We start from the raw sequence: 18945 nt of genomic DNA, 5'->3' as shown, positions 1-18945 counted from the left end.
ACATTGGCATCATAGTCATTTACTTGATCTCTACGTGTTTGGAGATCGTAGAGGTAATCCCCCAGAATTCAGGCACAGTAAAATAATGATATCGCTGGACCTCTAAGGCAAAGATACAGGCTCAGAAATATGATGACACTATGGTTCCATATATTGAGAAATCAATGGTGTTTCCACATGAAGACTACAGCTGGGATCCAACTTCTCAGCCATTTTTTATGTCCATATTTTCTCATAAAACTATTAATCATCTTTCTTTCCCTGAAAGTCCTGCAAAATACGTAGCAGGCATTTTGCTTCCAACTTTCTAGATATATTCCATATAGCAGAATATGGTTCATTTTAAGAAGAAATGGCTTTGTGAGAAGCATGGACAAAAATAATGGTTGGAAAGCTGCGTCCAGATGTAGGCATGTTTATTAAAAACTCTTACATCTTATTGAAACTAATGGATTTACACCCTACTTTCTACTACCAAAATCCTTTCTCTCAGAAGATTCTACTCACCAAATTTCCTGAAATCTCCAAGTTAACGATTCAGCCCATGTGGGTCTGTAGACCGTGATCTTTCAGTATTCATTTTGGTCATGCCTCTAAAATGCATCTCCACCTTCTCTTCTGCTAAAGTTCATAAGCTTATTTCCATGGGGAAATATTTACACAGCTTATAGATTTCAATTTTCCCTTCTCTTCTGTTTCACTTGTATCCTTTTGAGAACCAGTTAAGAGGTAGAAAATATAGATACATCCTGATTCACTTCTGGGCTTTCTTCTAGTCAAAATGGATAAGCTACAAAATGAAACTGTTATTTCCACTGAGACAAGAAGCACCTTTTAATAACTCCAGAAATATCTTATAATCATTTAGTCATATATTCTTCACAACATATCGGACGAATCAAATCATAAGGCAAAAGAATGCAAATCCTGAAACAGAATAACATTTAAAATAAGTCAACTATTTAAAATATACACATTTTACATACTAAGACCTAGAATGATTTAGAGGATCTACAAAGAAATCTTAGAAGCAAGTAGTTTCTCCACAGTTATATGATAAATGAAATTCATAAAGTTTTATATTTTACAAAGTAATTTTAAAATCACCATGATAAATGCCATACTAGTGTGATTTAAGGCAGGACTGGTATTTTTACGTCAATTCATATATGAGGAAACTAAGGCACAAAGAAATTTGTAACTCTTCCAAAGTCACACACTTTAAAAGTTGCAGACAGGAGACTCCAGTTTATATTTCCTGACTTCAGTTCTAGTGTTCTTGCCAAATACAGAAATATAATTATTTTTTCTTATAATTTTCACCGAATATCAGAAAAATGCAAGCATTTATTATAGAAGTTAAAGAAATTTCAATTGATCTTTAGGTGCTTAGCACTGGAAAATATGAGAAGAAAAGTAATTTGCCCCTAAAATAAAGCTTTTTACAATTTATCTGAGGGAAAACACAAACACCAAGAAAACCTGGTAAGTTGTGCTGCTAAATTGATGTTTTTGATGAGCCTGAAATAATCAGAGCAAGTGAAGGACACTGCTGACCTGAACAGATTCACACAAGCCTACCATCCACACATCAGTGTGTGTTAATACATGAGGAACAGGACTCCAGAACATGGCAAGCTCACTCTAGAAACATTTAGAATGCTAATAAAATGCAAAATAACAACAACAAAAACAACAAATGCACACAAAAAATATTTTGTTTTGATTTTTACATATGCTTGTCTCCCCCATAGCATTCAAATGAACCCTCTCACTGCTGTCTATCACTTAAGGAACTGGATCTCTTCGGATTTCATTCATTTCCATCTTGATTCCATCCTTCAGCAATCATTCATTGAGTGGCTCCTATGTGCCAGGCAGTGTTTGGGATGTCATGAATACAGCAGTTAACAGAAGAGATACAGTCCTTACCCTCATTAAGCTAACACTTTGATTGGGAGAGACAGAAAATGCACAAATAAATAATGAAATATGCAGGATAAAAATATAAATAATAGCAATGGAGTAATATAAAGCAGGACATAGAACTAAAACTTTCCATTTTTGGTGGTTAGATAATTGATAGTTATTAAAATGGGTCAACCAACACTTGATGTGTAGTTAACAGTTAGGCACAGATCTGAGAGAGGAATAAAGACATGGTACTTTCTGGGGAAATAATATTCCAAGCAGAGGGGACAGCCACTGAGAAGGGTTGAGGGAAGAGGCTCCCTGGTATACTGGCAGATGAATAAGGCAGATAACACTTGGGGATGGAATGAGGGGGCCAGGGGATTATAAAATAAGAGGTCAGAAAGCCCATGAGGAAGGGGCTGGTAGGTCATGAAAGGTCTGTGGCACCTTGAAAGTACATTGACTTCTGGCCTGAATACAACAGGGAGCCCTTGGCAGGTTTCAGACAGGGAGTGAGGTGATCTAACTTCTATATTAAAAGATTTTCTCTTGTTGTGATCCTGAAACTATGCTAGAGGAGGACAAAGGCAGAGGCACTGGGGCCTTAGTAGGAGGTGAATACACAGTGTGGACAAGAGATGGCAGCTCAATCTCCAGTCCACTTCTTCCTTCCTTGGCTATGCTTAGATTGCCATCCATTCCCATCTGTTCCTTCTCACATCACCAATGTCCTGATCTCTTTCAAATCTGCCTCCAACTTGGATCCTCTCACCAGCTCCATATAGTTTACAACAACAGCCTACAACCAAGCCCCTCTATCTGGAGGTAGAGATATCCCAGACACAATATGTTCAAATTAAATTTATTAATTTATCACCTTAGCAAAGTTGAGAATATTATTTTTCTTATTTTAGTTAATTATATTATACACCCAATTGTCTACTTGTAAATCTAAATCACACTCCATCCTTACCTCTCATATAACCATCTACCATTTCTAGACCTTTAAACTTGCCACCGTCTTACTTATGCTTATTGTTGATAACCTGAGTTTAGGATACTCTCATGTTTTTCCAAAGGCTCATATATAACATCATTATTCAACTGTTCATAGGTAAGATGAGTCCCCTTAGACACACAGAATCAAAAATTCAGCATTGTCCAACTATAAATCCAAATAACATCATTATTCAACTGTTCGTAGGTAAGTGAGTCTCCTTAGACACATAGAACCAAAAAGTCAGCATAGGCCAATTATAAATCCAATTATTCTTACTCAAAGCAGCATAGTCAATGTTTAAAAGACACAAGCTTGTTCTGCTGCTTCCTCCTTATTTTCAAAGGACAGACTCTAAAGACCCAAGGAAAGGATTTTAGCAGATCAGATGCAAATTAGAAAGATATAGCTACTGTTTGTATGAACAATGCACAACAGTGAAGCAAGGACAGCAATTGAAACTGCTGAAATAATTCAACCTTAAAAAAGCTATCATTAAATGTAGTCATGGAAGTTAACATGGAGAGAAATGAATGGATTCCATTGATATTAAAGAGATAGGTTTGGGTGGACTTGCCAAGTGTATGCAATGGGTACACTGAGGAAGAAAGTGGCTTAAAGGCTAATTCTGTATTTTACGTTTATGTGCTTAATATGGTTTGGCTGAATTTCTGGCTTAATGTAACACTTAATGGAGCCAGTGATCATTAAATGTTCCCTAGGAAGAAACTAAGAGGCTTAATTGTGAGATTTCAGGGTAATGGTCATTCTAAGCATCAAATAGAGACTTCGGGACTTATGTAGGGGCTCAGAGATGACTTGCTACATCCCTAATCTCCTCCAAGTCCTAGCACAGGCTTCTCCTCTTTCAATATGTCCTCACTGCTCTGATGGCTGCCCCATTTTCTTGTCCTTCTCAAGGAAGTACAGCCTGGACTGGCACTTCAGTCCTTATTTATATGTAGTTTTCAAGGTCATTTCTCTCAGCTTTATGCTCACAATGAAGGCTACTTGAAATCAGAGAGTTTTGTGAAGATGTTTTCTATCCTTCAGTCTACTTAACCTTCACAGGAACTCTTTGCTAGAATATCACAACTTCCTGGCTGAGGCTTGGCCTGTACACCACAGAGTGAGAATTTACCTGCAGGTTTTTCACACATCAAAATCTGTAGTTTGCCCTGCATATAATCATAAAAGTAAAATAACTTTAATTCAACTATCATGGGTGATTTATAATTCATACCTAGTCAATAAATATTTTGAAGATATATCATTCAATTCACATATTCATCTCATATAACTTCCCGGAGTATAAGGAAACAGTAGTAAGAGGTCTTTTTTATTGTCCTTTTTTTTTTCTTAGAGACCATTTGAAAGAAACATTTATATTTAAGAAAATGAAGCTTCAACAAAGAAATTAAATCATATTCTTTCTAAAAATCATCTGTATAATGGTAAGCCCTAAATAGCAAGGCAAGGTCAATAACATGTGAAGAAATGAAGGAACAGATTGATAATTATCATTTTTATTATCTTCTAGGAAAGAAAGAAAGGTTTGTCTGTAATTGCATTGGTAGGCAGTCATAGTAAATGAACCTGAAAATGCAATATTCCTTCTCCAAAATTGTTAGTTGTCTCAATTTCCCCTTTGAAAGTATCAGCCAAGTCTCTTTTTAACTGTTTGAAAAAACAAAATCAAACTGACTTCTAGCTCAGATTGTAGGGAAGACATGTTGACTCTTTGCTTTAAGTGCCATGGGGTTTGCCTAAAGAAGAGAATTCTTTTTCCAGCTAAATTCAGTATTCCTACTATATGACTGCCCTACAAGGAACATGTCACATGTCATTTCACTTATTTGTCACTTGATCAGACTCTTCTCAAGGTATCTTTTTGTTTCCACTGAGAACCACCAATGTCTAGTGTTATTTTCTTTACAAATGGGCTTTGGTTCCTGCTGCTCAACATGTTTCCACCTTTGTTGGTCAACACTTTCATCATGCATTCTTGTTGATGTCTTAGAGTCTCATCTGCAGTCCAAAAGCTTCCCAAACTGAGCCGTGGGCCATGAAATAGGTGACCTACATTTTACTGCATAATAAACTGTGCACATTAATGGCTTACAGGATTTCACACACACAAAAAAAAAAATCTAAGTTTTTTCTTACACTTTCTCAAGGACCCTCGCAATGCCATATGAATACTTGGGTTGAAGCAAAGTTGAGTGACGGCAACAAGCAATTATTTAAAATATCCTCTTCACAGAAGTGGAAAAAATCACCTTAAACTTCATATGGGACCAAAAGAGAGTCACATAGCTAAGGCAATCCTAAGTAAAAAGAACAAAGCTGGAGGCATCATGCTACTGGACTTCAAACTATACTACAAGGCTACAGTAAACAAAATAGCATGGTAGTGTTACCAAAACAGAGATATAGATCAATGGAACAGAACAGAAGCCTTGGAGGCAATGCCACACATCTACAACCATCTGATCTTTGACAAACCTGACAAAAACAAGCAATGGGGAAAGGATTCCCTGTTTAATTAATGGTGTTGGGAAAACTGGCTAGCCATGTGCAGAAGGCAGAAACTGGACCCCTTTCTGACACCTTACAATAAAATTAAATCCCAGATGGATTAAAGACTTAACATAAGACCTAAAACCATAAAAATCCTAGAAGAAAACCTAGGCAAAACCATTCAGGACATAGGCATAGGCAAGGACTTCATGAATAAAACACTAAAAGCATTAGCAACAAAAGCCAAAATAGACAAATAGGATCTAATTAAACTCCAAAGCTTCTGTACAGCAAAAGAAATAATCATTAGAATGAACCGGCAACCAACAAAATGGGAAAAAAATTTTGCAATCTACCCATCTGACAAAGGACTAATATCCAGAATCTACAAAGGACTAAAACAGATTTACAAGAAAAAAACTAACAACCCCATTCAAAAACACAACAACCTTGTTTGTTGGCCTCATATATGTCTCCTTTTGAAAAGTGTGTGTTCATATCCGGTGATTGATATGAACATACACTTTTCAAAAGGAGACATATATGAGGCCAACAAATATATGAAAAAATGCTCATCATCACTGGTCATTAGAGAAATGCCAGTCAAAACCACTTTGAGATACCATCTCATGCCAGTTAGAATGATGATCATTAGAAAATCTGGAGACAACAGATGCTGGAAAGGATGTGGAGAAATAGGAACACTTTTACACTGTTGGTGGGAGTGTAAATTAGCTCAACCATTGTGGAAGACAGTGTGGCGATTCCTCAATTACCTAGAAATAGAAATTTCATTTGACTCAGCAATCCCATTACTGGGTATATACCCAAAGGATTACAAACCATTCTATTACAAAGACACATGCACACGTACGTTCATTGTGGCACTGTTTACAATAGCAAAGACTTGGAACCAACCCAAATGCCCAAAGATGATAGACTGGACAAGGATAATGTGGTACATATACACCATGGAATAATATGCAGCCATAAAAAAGGATGAGTTTGTGTCCTTTGTATGGACATGGATGAATCTGGAAGCCATCATTCTCAGTAAACTGACACAAGAACAGAAAATGAAACACTGCACATTCTCACTCAGCGGCGAGTGTTGAACAATGAGAACATATGGACACAGGGAGGGGAGCATCACACACTGGGGTCTGTTGGAGTGGAGAATAGGGGAGAGGCAGCGGGGGCTAGGGAGGTTGCGGAGGTATAACATGGGGAGAAATGCCAGATATAGGTGACAGGGGGATGGAGGCAGCAAATCACATTGCCACATATGCACCTATGCAACAATCCTGCATAATCTGCACATGTACCCCAAAACCTAAAGTAAAATAAATATATATATATGTATTAAAAAAAAAACAGCTAAAGCTTACTCCTGCGCCAAGTGTTGTGAGTGACTCTCTATTCCATAGAGTATATTTTCTCCTAGTAATCTCACACCCTTTTCCTCTCAGCCATTCATGAGTCCTATGGGTCTGCCTCCCAGCTGTAATGAATTCGCTAAATTTAAAAGGTGAACAGCAATTTTAAATTCACGGAACTCATCCACCCACCAATGGTAAACCCCTTTTACAACATCCCTACCAAGAAGTCACATTCGGTTTCTGATGAAGATATACAGTGATGTTTACAAGACAGAATTTTCATTTTGAGCACAAGGTGTGTCTTCTAACTTCTGTATACTTTTCCTTCCTGCAAGTTCATATAAAAGTTGCAGTGGAAGTTTTTTTTTTTTTTTTTTTTTAATCTTCTCATTTGAACTCTAATTAGTGCTGCACAACCCAAATTATGTCTCAAAAAAAAAAATCAACACATAGAGAAAAAAATCACCCATATTTATTTCCCCTTAATAATGGATTTTTTTCATAGCAAACAATCAATGAAATGAAAGACAAGCTACAAAATGGGAGAATATATATACAAACCATATATCTGATAAAGGATTTATATATAACATATTTTAAAAACTCACATAAGTCATGAGGAAAAAAACAAATAACTCAATTAAAAATGAACAAAGAACTTGAACACACATTTTTCCAAAGAATACATACAAATGATCAACAGATATATGAAAAGGTGCTCAACATCACTAGTCAGCAGAGATATGTGAATCAAAACCACAATATCATCTCAAAACTGTTAGGATGGCTATCATGAAAAAGACAAGAGGCAACAAGGATTGGTAAGGATGTAGAGAAAAAGGATCAATGCCTTGTCTATTGTTGGTGGGGAGAATTGGTACAGCCATTATGAGAACCAGTATGGGTGCTCCTCAAAAAATTGAAAATAGAACTACCATGTGGCCCAGCAATCTCACTTCTGGGTATACATCCAAAGAAAATGAAATCACTGACTGGAAGAAATTGCTACACCCACATGTTCACTATAATACTATTCACAATTACCAAGATAAGGAAATGCCCCACTGTTCACTGATGGATGAATTAGTCATGAAAGTATGGTTCTATTTTATACGTACATGTGTGTGTGTGCACGCGCGTGCACACGCACACACACAATAAAGTACTATTCAGCTTTTAAAAAGAATAAAATTCTGTCATTTGTAACAATATGGATGACCTTGGAGGACATTATGCTGAGTGAAATAAGCCAGACACAGAAAGACAAATACTTTGTGATCTCACTTACATGTGAAATCTAAAGAAGTTGAAGAGAAATAGAGAGTAGAATGGTGATTATTCTGGCCCAGAGGGCTGGTGAGAAATAATAATTTTTTTAAGAACTCATTCTGTACAAGTGTGCATCACACATTGAAATGTTAATCATAGTGAAATACTATTCTCTTATACTGTTATTTTGATATTAATTTGCTTGTTTGAGTATTTTATTTTGCTTATTATGGAATAAAAAGAAAAGTTCAGGTATTTCAAGATGATACGCAAGATTTAATGAGAAGGATGAAGAGAGCCAACATGCATTTGATGCTAATTATTTGCCCCACACAAAACTCAGCTTTTTGAATAGAATATGTACTCAACAGAATTTAAAAAATCCTGATGCTTTTACCAAGAAGTGACCAACAGTCAGTCCAAATCTGGTAGCTAGTCCTGTAACTGAGAGAGACAGCAACTTTTAATTAAAGACTGAGGGGAAAAAAAATCAAAGTTAATTCAGTAGAATATTTCACAAATTTAAATATTAAATATGAAAATCAATGTATTCCATTTGGTATGAGATTTTGAACCATGTATTAAAAACACTTTAAAAGACATAAAAAAGATTCAAACCCTTGGAGTCTGTAATTCTACTTCTGGAAATATATTCTAGGAATGTAATCTAAAATAAAGAAATGGGCTAGACAGAAAACATTCAGTGCAATATATGTTTAATGAAGAAAATTTGGAATTAATCAGACAGTCAACAATGGGAGGAAATGTTTAGTAAAGTTTGATATTCGGCGTTTGGTATTTAAGGTAAAAGTGCAAAAAGGCTATTTACAATGAGGAATACTAGTATAAAAATATGTAAAGAGAATAAAACAGGATGAAACATAGACAGTATTTTCTCAAATAACTTAAATAAATACTTATAAAGATAATAAAGGCTAAAAGAAAATAAACAATCATGCCAATAGAGAGTTCTGTGAATAAGGGCAGTAGTTTTGTAATTATTTTACCTCTTTTTTAATGAAAGAAAATAATTTTTAAATGGGAAAAGAGGCATACTCTACACAAAGAAAGGCTGACTCCCCCAGAAACAGAATATCACCTTACATCCAAAGTAGCCATGCAGATTACAGTGGTGTTATTACTAGGTTTATGAAATATGAATGCTGACCTTGTCTCCTTGCCTTGTACTGACAGTGAATGGTGTTTACTGGAGGCCAATTACTTTTTCTCTCACTATTAATTCTCTGAATTTTATCGCTAACAACCATGCTGCAAATCTGAAATTGTTTGAATGTATCAGTCTCCTTAACATTTTCTTCTTTTCTTTCAGAGTAATTCTGAATATATTAATTTTATCAATTGCATGCATAATGCTAATGCCAACATTTTGTGCAGGAGGGCATCTTGTCAGAGAGACCATATCCGAGTTCATATTTTAAACAGTTGTCAGCTTCTTTATGAATGTCAATAAATGCAAATTCTAATAAAAACAAAAATAAAATCTTATTAATTGTCCTCTGGAGCCTTCAAAATAAGTCCTACATTCTTTTGGCAAGAACTCACTCAGAATGTTTTTCTTCTAACATTCCTCTGAAGAGAAAGTGAAGACACCAGCATTTTGCATCTTTGTGTGTGTGTGTGTGCGCACGCGCTAAAACATTGGATCATACAAAAGTAGACACAGTCAGAGAGGAATGGTCATAGATAGATTTATCAGGAATTTGACAAGGCTTACCCTTTGGGCTTCCACTTTCTTGGGGCTTCTGCTAAGAATCTTTAACTGTTTAGATTTGTAACTTTGTAAAGAAAACCCTTTAAGTTGCGGAAGAAGGATATTCCACAAAGTCTATAATGTCTGCTAGGCATGACCAACTTTCCTAGATTATTCTGTGAAAACAGCACTAGGAGGAAACACAGAAATCTATTAGGTTTGAATCTGAGATGTGAGACCTAGTTGGATAAATGGAAGGGAGATGACGAGAGAGAAGAGCAAAAGAGAAATGCATGGGAAAGGGATGTACAAAAAAAAAAAAAAAAAAAAAAAAAAAAAAAAAAAAAAAAAAAAAAAAAAAAAAAAAAAAAAAAAAAAGACAGTAGAATAAAGCTCTTTGCTGAACTGTGTGATCTGAAATTCAAATGAAATTTTGGTCTTTTACCAGCAAATATCCGAGAATGTATAACTTATTATAATGCCAGAAGGGTCAACTTTAAAACCATAAGAGGGATAGCCTTGGTACTATAATTGTTCAAAGCTATGATTAAGAAAGAGTGGGGATCGGCCAGGCACTGTGGCTCACACCTGTAATCCCAGCACTTTGGGAGGCTGAGGCAGTCAGATCACAAGGTCAGGGGTTTGAAACCAGCCTGGCATGATGAAACCCTGTCTCTACTAAAAACACAAAAATTATTCAGGACTGGTGGTGCGTGGCCATAATTCCAGCTACTCTGGCAGCTGAGACAGGAGAATTGCTTGAACCCGGGAGGCGGAGTTTGCAGTGAGTGAAGATCGCGCCACAGAACTCCAACCTGGTGACAGAGCAAGACTCTTGTCTCAAANAGAAAGAGCAGGATCAGCCTATCTTTGTATTTGATATGCACGTGATAGCCGAATTCTTAGTTGCCAAGGTCTCAAAGGCCTATGTTATTTTGATCATGTAATTAAACTGTTCATACAATTTCTGTCTCAGAAAATGGTGGAAGAAACTTGTAGTTTGAGTTTGGTAGCAAATCACCACATAGACACTGATAATTAACAAAGGGCCTTAGCAAACTAGTTTAATTCTTTCATTTACAGATGAAAAATGGGGTTTAGAAGGGAGAATGAGAATGTCTGGGGGTGATGGATTTAGTGGCAAAGCAGGCATATTAATTTTTTTATTATAATATAACTGCATATTAGATGATACATCTATTAAAAATCATATTTTCTGGAATATATATTATGGAAGAAATAAGTTTTTTAATGTTAATGTCTGATTCTCACACAAATCCATACGAACACACACACATGCATGCACTTACACATACACACAGAACATCATAAGCTATACTGGAAAAAAGGTACATTTATCACACATCCTATTATTTCAAAATCTCATAATAAAATTTTTCCAAGAGGAGATGGTATTTGAGTTTTCTTAATTATATGTGTCTTTGCTTTTATTTTTACTAATTGAGACTTTTGTGGAGGAAAGGTAGAAGTCAACGGAAGGTAACAAGCTAATTGTCTTCTCTGTTTAGAAATACTGAACTTCAGTAATGGGATTGCTAGGTCAAATGATTTATCTGGTTCTAGATCCTTGAGGAATTGCCACACCATCTTCCACAATGGTTGAACTAATTTACGCTCCCATCATCATTGTAAAAGCATTCCTATTCATCTGCAACTTTGCCAGCATCTGTTGTTTCTTGACTTTTTAATAATTGCCATTCTGACTGGCATGAGATGGTATCTCATGGTAGTTTTGATTTGCATTTCTCTAATAATAAGTGCTGTTGAGCTTTTTATCACGTTTGTTGGCTTCATGAACATCTTTTGAGAAGTTTCTCTTCATGTCCTTTGCCCATTTTTTAATGTGATTGTTTTTTTCTTGTAAATTTTTTTGAGTTCCTTGTAGATTCTGGATATTAGATATTTGTTAGATGGATAGACTGCAAAAATTTTCTCCCAATCTGTATGTTGCCTGTTTCCTCTGATGGCAGTTTTGTTTGTTTGTTTGTTCTGTGCAGAAGTTACTTAGTTTAATTAGATCCCATCTGTCAATTTTTGCTCTGGTTGCAACTACTTTTGGCAATTTCATTATGAAATCCTTGTCCTTGCCTACGTCGTGAATGGTATTTCCTAGATTTTTATCCTAAGCATATACTCAGAAGAATATAAATTATTCTGCTACAAAGATACATGGACATGTATGTTCATTGCAGCACTATTCACAATAGCAAAGACATGAAATTAACCCAAATGCCCATCAATGATAGTCTGGATAAAGAAAATGTGGTACATATACACCAAGGAATACTATGCAGCCATAAAAGGAACGAGATCTTGTCCTTTGCAGGGACATGGATGGAGCTGATAGTCATTATCCTCAACAAATTAACACAGAAACAGAAAACCAAACATCACATGTCCTCAGTTATAAGTAGGAGCTGAACATGAGAACACATGGGCACAGGAAGAGGAACAACACACACTGAGGCCTGTTGGGGGGTTGGGTTGGGGGAGGGAGAGCATTAGGAAAAATAACTAATGTATGTTGGGCTTAACACCTAAGTCATAGGTTGATAGATGCAGTAAACCACCATGGCACATGCACAAACCTATGTAACAAACCTGCACATCCTGCACATGTACCTTGGAACTTAAAAATTAAATTAAAAAAGACAAACTGAAAGTCAAGTGTTTGATATTCTCCTCACACAGGCACCTGGACTGTACTTGTTCCAGAGAGCACTGAAGTCACAGCAATCCAATGCCTCAGCAGTGACACCCAACTAATCCATCCATGCTTATTAGTAAGAAAGAAGTTACTATTGTTTGAAACAATACAAAGCTCAATTTAGTTTTACATGGATTCTGGGATTAACTTTACAGGGACCCTGGGCCAACTGTGTCTGTAAAATAGTGAAGTGGACCTTGGTGCCTAACATTAGAGAGATCACTTACCTTTGTGATAAATTGCTAAGGACACTTTCCTCAAACAAATGTTCTTCTGCAAATATTCATCAACATTAGCAAGTAATTGTAGAGCTTTATTGGACTAAGTCAAAAGACCAAGGTTCGCTACTGATTTCTGTCCAATAAGATGCAATGTGAACTTAGACATTCAACTTTCCTTTCTGAGCCTCAGTTTCTCTACTTGCAAACCCTGTTATGATTGGGTTTCATAATACCTCACATTAATTTTAGCTCCAAGATGCTGTCAGTTTGTGTTAGGTTTCTATCCAATATCTTCTGAATAAGTAAATTTATATAACCACTTTCAGCCTAGGGGGAAATTCAAGATTAACATGTTTCAGAGGTTCACAATGACATTAGAAATTATGTTGATGATCTAAAAAAAAAAAAAATCACCACTGAGTGTTACTTAATTTTCATTTAAATGAAAGAAAGAATTATCCTGACAAGACAGGGAACATTTCTGAGATAGTTAGCTTAGTTCACTTTGGTTCTGCATGAGATTGAAACTGTTTAGCAGAAAATTAAATTAAGGTTTGCCAAGAAATTAAGATAAAATGTGAGGATCGCCATGTAATGCTATTTGTCATTCTGGAAAGAATGGATGATCCATGTCAACCTTCAAACTCAGCTCCATGAGCAATTGGAAATTATCAAGAGTCTTAGAAGTGATGGACAAATAGAGTTTGATATGGGTAAATGCCAATTGATTCAAAGATTGAAAGGACAACTGACTGTGACAGATAGATTCACTGTCCATGAAGATCAAATTATTGAAATACAGTGTTCAAAAAATTCTAGAGAGTCTAGACCTCGCTGTTGTAACAAGAGATTAATCTCAGGGCAATCAGAGTAAAGTTGAAGAAAATACTCATGAATGATTCCAGTTCCTCCTGTTATTCCAAAGATTTTAAATTCCCTTTGTTTTTCTAACCAAAGAAAATAGAGCACAGATTGGCATCTGACGAAATTTAAGGACAAGAGGAAGGGTCTCATAAGTTTGCAGACATTTGTCCACTTATTTACATGCCAGAAGGCAGATAAACAAAAGCTGATTCAGGGTCTTGCCTGGAGTTGATCACTGTCCAATCCCATTAAATGGCAGCAAATATCAATATCATTGAGCTACCCAGTGGTTTATATGCAGTCTGAAATAAATTTGCATATGACTAATTGGTAGGAAATTAGACACTAACTAATTGAATAGCAGAGATTATGAAGGGAAAAAATGTACCCTTAGATACTTCAGAGAACAACTTTAAGTTTCTGCAAAGTTAAGACAGCTAAAAAAGGTCTGCAACATACTTACTTTTATTCTCTCATTCAACAAGTATTTTTTGAGGACCTATTATGTCTCAGGCACTGCTCTAGGTGCTTGAAATACACTAGTGGTAAAAAGACCAAATCTATGCCTTTGTGGTATTTACATTCTAGTGGAGAAAATCAATAATAAGCCATATCCATGCTAAATAAATACATTATCTAGAGTGTGAGAAAGTGATACATCTTTATAATATATATATATATATATATATTTTTTTTTTTTTTTTTTTTTTTTTTTTGAGACGGAGTCTCGCTCTTGTTACCCAGGCTGGAGTGCAATGGCGCGATCTCGGCTCACCGCAACCTCCGTCTCCTGGATTCAGGCAATTCTCCTGCCTCAGCCTCCTGAGTAGCTGGGATCACAGGCACGTGCCACCATGCCCAGCTAATTTTTTGTATTTTTAGTAGAGACGGGGTTTCACCATGTTGACCAGGATGGTCTCGATCTCTCGACCTCGTGATCCACCCGCCTCGGCCTCCCAAAGTGCTGGGATTACAGGCTTGAGCCACCGCGCCCGGCTATAATATATATTTTTAATGGGAACAGCATAAGCAGAATCAGGAACACAAAGTCAGATGGCAGGCAGTTTACTCCATTAGATGGCTCAGGGTAGGGATCACTGAGAGTGTAAAATATGGACAAAGACTTGAGAAGGGTGAGGTAGTTAGTAAAGCTGATATCTGGAAATAGGACAACTTAACCAGTGCAAAATTCTACAGCCAACATCCTACAGCTGGAATGTGATGGTACGATGGGTGCAGAGAAGAGAGAGGAGATCAGAGGAAGACCACTGTAAATGTTTCAACTGTTTCTGAGTCAGGTAGTGAGGTGAGCTTTCGGAATTGGAGTGACATAACGGGACACATTTTGATCATGCTGCCGTATTGGCTGCCATATTGAAAACAGACTCTAGATGAACTAAGTTCGAAGCAGGAAATCCCATTAAATATTTAGTTTCTGTTATTTATTTTAAATAATCCAGACAAGAGATGATAATGGTTTGGATCAGTGTGTTAGCAGTAGCAATAATGAGAAAGAGGCAGATTCTTGAAATGAGAGAGGCAGCTGGTGAAGCAGGTTTTGAGGGAAGAATAGGAATCAAGTACTGGAAATATCATCTTAAATATCTGTTAGACAGCCAAATAGGGATATAAGGTAAACATTTGCAAATACAAGTCCAATGTTTGGAAAACAGGTCTGAGCTGAAGCTATAATTTTGGATGTTGTTGAAATGTAGGTGATACTTAGGAACATGGAATAAATTCACTAAAGTCGTGGGTAGAAAGCAAGAGACAAGAGCACCAAAGAAGAGATGCTCCTGTGTTAAGAGCTTGGAGAGAAGTAAGAAGGGGTGGTCAGTAAGGTAGGAGAAAAGTTGAGTATTATATGACACTATGAGCCATTTGAAGAAAGTTTACCCAATAGAAACGCAAGATGGCCTTGCTGATAGCTCATCGAGGACTGGGAATTGGTCATAGATTGAGCAGTATGGGATCAAAGTAACTTCTGTATGAGCATGAGAGAGGAAAGGCAATCTGAAAGAGGAGAACAGAAGTAGAGGAAGTGGCTCCCATGAGTGTAGACGCATCTCAAAAGATTTTTGCAACCACAGGAGCAAAGAAGCAGGATGGCAGCTGGTGTGGGAGTTTGGGTCAAGTGACAATTTTCTTAAGAATTAACAACATATTAATATAGAGATAGTAATGATCTAATCGAAAGAATATTGAAATCGGATAGACTGGCTGTAAAACCTAGTTCTGGCATTAAATAGTTTTATGACCTCAGAGAAATCACTCAGCTTCTCTGTGCCTCAGTGTCCCTATCTTTGCAGGTGTGAGGCTGAAAATAATTTTGGGTAGCAATCTCCAGGAAAAACAGCACTGGACTGTGGAAAGATGCACAGAAAGGGTTTATATTGTAGGATCTTGCTTAGTAGCTATATAATGTTAATCCAAAAACTTTTTTAAAGTCCTAGCATCTTCATCTTGAAATGAGATAACAGTACTTGTTTCAATATATTTTGACAAGAAAATAAAGTTGTACAAATGAATTGTTGGCATAGTGTCTGGCATACATCAAGTGTGCGATAAATGTGATTTGTTTTGTTTGCTCTATCCTGTCTCAAAGATCCAAATTCTCTAAATGGTTGCCTTCTGCACAATCAACAACAGGCATGCTCTTTGATTAATGAATCTAGGCTCCAGCCCCTGTTTGCGACAATACCTTAGCTTGAGGGTGTACAATGACCATTTATTTGGCTTAGGTTATTGCTTCCCTCCTAACAATGACTTTGCTGCCTCAGCCTTTGCCTACACACCATGACCCAGGCTGTGATTTTCTTGAGTTCTAGACACAGAGATTGTCCTATTGAAACTGCTGCTGATGCAACACCAGCCAGAGGGAAGGTTATTTCAGAAAACTGCCAACAGAAACTTCACATGAACCTAAACAAATATTGCTAAATGTTTCCTGGTATAGATTTTTAGATGATTTTTCCTTCTCCATATATCTCTAAGATCATGTTAATACACTATGTGGGGATATGTGAAAAAATATAGAAACTAAACAGTAGTATTAAAGCACCCATTTCTGAATCAACTAGCTCTGCATTCAGATCCAATTTAAATTACACTAGTTGGGTGAACTTGGGCAAGCTAATGAGATTTTCTAAACCTCCGTTATCTCATCTGTATATGAGGTTTACAATACTAATCTCATATGGTCTGTGTGAGTGTACTGAGATAACTAAACAAAAGCTCCTAGCAGAGCTCCTGGTATGCATAAATAGTAATCATGTTTATTACTGATTAGGCCTATCTATATATTAGGTAACTGGACACAAAAGTGATCCAAACTGAAATTTCATTTTTAAAAATTTACGATTCAAGTAAGAGTAATGTGATAGAAGGTTTAATCCAAATATTTTTTTCTAAATATTTGAGATGCTATGGTATGAAGCTCTTCATGAAAAAATAATAAAAGAAATACAGAATATGCTATAAAGTCATTAATTCCTGGGGTTTTATGTAACTCTCCTTTCAAGACAGGTGGTCATACCGTCCCTGGAGATGGCTTCGCAGCCCCCTGAGTTGAAGTGAATAATCCCACCCCCAAAGACAGCTTGCCTTTTGAGGGCCAAGTCCACTTGAGACCGCAAAAGTCAACTCTCCTTCCACGGAACACTATTGTTAGAAAGAAATCCTTCAATAGAGATTGCAGGTATTCAGACTAAAGAGCTACCATTTTGTACTTAACATACTCTGAGGTTAAAAAAATAATAATAATTTTATGAGAGCTGTGTGATAAAACAAAACAAGGGTTTTCCCAAAGTTTTTCCAGATTTAAATAAAAAGTAAGTTATTTTGTATTGATTTAAATTGTACTTGCAGATTGGGAGGCCTCATTCTAAGTTCAGTCAGTCCTGCTGTGATTTGTGTGGCCTTTAGCAAGTTACATGTCCTCTAGAGGCCTCAGTTTACACGTTTGGAAATAATAATATTTCTGTGAAAGATGGTTGTGAAGAGTAAGTGAGTCTGTATGTTTAACATACCAGGCAGATAGAAGGTGCTTAAGAACTGGGAGTTCTTTCCCAGGATGACATATGCTATGTCACATGTTGATGACCGAAATAACACTGGTTTACCATGGTCTTGATATTATCAAGCAGTCAACTTCGTACAATAAACAACAAGAATAGGCTCATAATTACATCTCCCATTCTCACCATAAAAATTTAAATGAATTCACATCATTTTAATTAATTTTCTTATTTTCAATAGCCTTGAAAAACATTTGGTACACATACAACTGTTAGGGCTTCTGTATCACATATGAAAATCTTGAGAATTATCTGCTAAACAAATACTGTATCCATGTGACAGTCTTTAATTATTGTGAGCCCAAAGAGACTGTAATCAATATATTGACTACAACTCACAATATAGTGAAATGTCATTCTTGGCTCCACAAATTGGACTTTAAAATTCAATATGCAAGATTTTGATGAGCCACCCAGAGGAATTCGATAGAAAATAGCATTGCTATGTTTTTATATTTGATCTATTTCTTTTTTCTTAAAACTAACACAAATAAATAAATCAATAATATAAAGGAAAACGCCTTTTCTTTTTCTAATAAACTGTGTATACTAATTGTAGACTTGGTGATTTCCAAATAATCCCAACTAGATGTGAAGCCTAAAAAAAAGATTTACATGAAAGTCAAATTAGCAGTGGCCTCTGGACATGTTGACATGTTTAACCTGGGTTCTAAAGACTGGAGCACACTCACTATAACACTATTTTTTAATACACATTAATCTCTACTCAGGGTTACAAAGCTGGTCCCACAAGTGGTTTACAGAATAGCATCACCCAAGTTCATCTGGAGGATTAAAATAAAACAAATGATAGAAAGCATGTATTAGACTTACACATTCCTCCCAATGTAGACATAAATTAGTCACTGGAAACTGAATCCACAAATCCCCTTTCTGAGGTGCTCATTTTAAATGCATTTACATACCTGCAGGACAATGAAATATCTGGCTTTTATACTAATATTTTTTGTTTGTTTAGATATGGGTTTACGTTACAAGAATGAAGTAAAATACACTTTTATTCTTTGTAGCCTCAGGATTTAGCACATTGGTGATGAAAAATTATACATATATATATATATATATACACACACATATAATAGATATACATAGTGTTTGTGTATTATATATACATATATTATACATATATATATATATAACCATTATGTTAAGCCTGTTAAACTTTTGTATGTACAGTACAGTATTAACTATGAGCACAGTGTTTCACAGAAGATCTTTATAATTTTACATCTTACATGTAAACTA

General features: G+C 36.0%; 1 protein-coding gene across 5 annotated transcripts in view; it reads right to left on the bottom strand.

Annotated features, from left to right (window-relative positions):
* NRG3 (neuregulin 3) overlaps positions 1-18945 on the bottom strand; it is a 1102351-nt gene that overhangs the window by 473756 nt on the left and 609650 nt on the right. The window lies entirely within an intron of this gene.

Source organism: Cebus imitator, unplaced genomic scaffold (genome assembly GCF_001604975.1).
Source record: "Cebus imitator isolate Cc_AM_T3 unplaced genomic scaffold, Cebus_imitator-1.0 Scaffold330, whole genome shotgun sequence".
In the NCBI taxonomy this organism is placed as follows: domain Eukaryota; kingdom Metazoa; phylum Chordata; class Mammalia; order Primates; family Cebidae; genus Cebus; species Cebus imitator.
Note: the sequence above shows the minus strand (reverse complement) of the source record. Positions and strands in the feature narration are given on the sequence as shown.